This window comes from Odontomachus brunneus, unplaced genomic scaffold, assembly GCF_010583005.1.
Source record: "Odontomachus brunneus isolate Ranch 3 - 2012 unplaced genomic scaffold, Obru_v1 Obru_scaffold_125, whole genome shotgun sequence".
NCBI lineage: Eukaryota > Metazoa > Arthropoda > Insecta > Hymenoptera > Formicidae > Odontomachus > Odontomachus brunneus.
The window spans coordinates 85144-87089 of NW_022639575.1; the positions used below are offsets into that span (position 1 = coordinate 85144).

A 1946-nucleotide genomic window follows, 5' to 3' on the forward strand; every position below is an offset into this window, starting at 1 on the left:
CTCTCTCTCTCTCTCTCTCTCTCTCTCTCTCTCTCTCTCTCTCTCTCTCTCTCTCTCTCTCTCTCTCTCTTGCGATTCCTCTTCCTGTGGTTCTCGCCGTTTGTCTCTCGCGTGTCCCGTCTCGTCGGTCCCGTAATTGCTGTAACAGCCAAGAGGCGCGAAGAGCTCACGGTGCCCGGGAAAGGATTGATCGCGGATAGCACCGCCGGCGATAATCCCGCGCACCTGCTGCCGAATTGTCATACACCACGTATCTGCCGTGCGCTGTCCCGAATATCGCGGCCGACGAAACCGCTTAACGCCCGGAAATTAACTGATTACGATAGCGTCGCCGAACGTGAGCGCGCGCGGCACCGGGAAGAAGATCGCCGCACGCTACACACACAACACACTCGCACGCACGCACGCACACACACACACACACACACACACACACACACACACACACACACATTCATCGGCTACTTCTCCCGCCGTGTAATCCCATTCCCTTTGGCCGACACACTCTCTCTCTCTCTCTCTCTCTCTCTCTTTCTCTCGTGTCGACCTTCGGAGCGCCTAATATCGTGCGCGACCGGGCGACGTAATTCCCGAGAGCGGAGGAGAAATTAATTACGGCCCGCGCCGGTCGCGCACTGACCAATCGCGCGCGGCTCCTGGAGAGAGAGCCTCGCGGGACTCCGCGCGCGCGGCGTGCGACCCCCTCGCGTCGCGGTGCCGCCACCGAGGATGTGTCCAGCGATACGGTAGTCGACAATGTGATTGATTTGCCGCGTCAATCGTGCACAGACACGCAGGCGAGTTCTCTCACGCATGCACGCACGCACGCACGCAAGCAGGCAGGCAGGCAGGCAGGCACGCACGCAGGCACGCAAGCACGACGCACACCTTGGAGCGAGCCAAGGGCTGACCAGTCGCGGCTTCCGATACCTTTCGTTTCTCCGGTGAGCGGTTACGCGGCTGAGGCTTGATCAGGCTCGACCGGCACTTGACGCACGCGGCTCCGACCGCGACACCGACCGCCGTCACCGACCGCTGGATGCTGGCTGGCTGACAAGCGAGCCCGACGGGTCGCGCGTGCCAAAGCGGGTGGTTGACCGGGTTACACGCGTCAACGTAGATCAAGGTCCGCGGGCGGGCGAAGCGAAGCGAGTGGGGCGGTTCGGCCGCACGAAACAGTGGAGAGCCCGGGTGAAGAAGGCGGCGAGCGCGAAGCACACCGTAGCCTCAGGTAGAAACGTCTAGAGACGAGCCGCAAGGTTAGCCAGCCGCCGCGGATAGGGTCGATAGGGATTTCCCCGTCGTCGTTGTCGCCGTTCACCCCCGCCGCCGCCGCCGTCGCCGCCGCCGCCGCCGCCGCCGCCACTACCACCACCGCTGCCGCCGCTGTTTCCACGCGCCGTCAAGAGGCCGATCAAGCTACTGGCGTCGCCGCACCTGGGGTGCTGCAGCCTACTATTCTATGGACAATGTCGTCGCAACAAGCAGCCGGCACGACGTCATCGCCACGACGACAGCCATTTGTGACGCCCTTTGCGCGCACGGGGCACTCGAGTTTCCGCGGGCCGCCGTGGCACGTTCCGCCCATCGGGTGCAGCGCGAGTGCCGCGGAGAGGAGCGATAGGGATCGATCATGCCACGCGACGGCGCTCTCGCACGGTCGTCCGCCGAACTGACGAGCCACCCTGAGAACCGCGGGCTCACCGAACTCGCGCCAACCCCTCTCGCCCGCGCCACCAACCCCCATCGCCTACCCCTCTCTGTGCTGCCTTGACTACTCCCCCTGCGTCCTCCACCTGTGTGGTACCTACCCTTCCAACCATTCTCCCTTTGCCTCCCCCGTTGCAAAGGGGTGCTCTCGCCGACGACGGTAGTGCCTAGCTTCGTCTCTCTCTCTCTCTCTCTCTCTCTCTCTCTCTCTCTCTCTCTCTCTCTCTCCCTCTCTC

General features: G+C 63.5%; 1 protein-coding gene across 5 annotated transcripts in view; it reads right to left on the bottom strand.

Moving 5' to 3' along the window:
• Positions 1–1774, bottom strand: part of LOC116849750 (gamma-aminobutyric acid type B receptor subunit 2) — a 43550-nt gene extending 41776 nt beyond the window's left edge. For 2 of the 5 annotated variants that reach the window (XM_032827206.1, XM_032827203.1), the window contains exon 1: positions 931–1774. The gene's annotated coding sequence lies outside the window, so the exon portion shown is untranslated. The remainder of the gene's footprint in view (positions 1–930) is intronic. The other 3 variants (XM_032827201.1, XM_032827205.1, XM_032827204.1) reach the window with 3 other exon arrangements.
• Between the last annotated feature and the right edge of the window lie 172 nt (positions 1775–1946).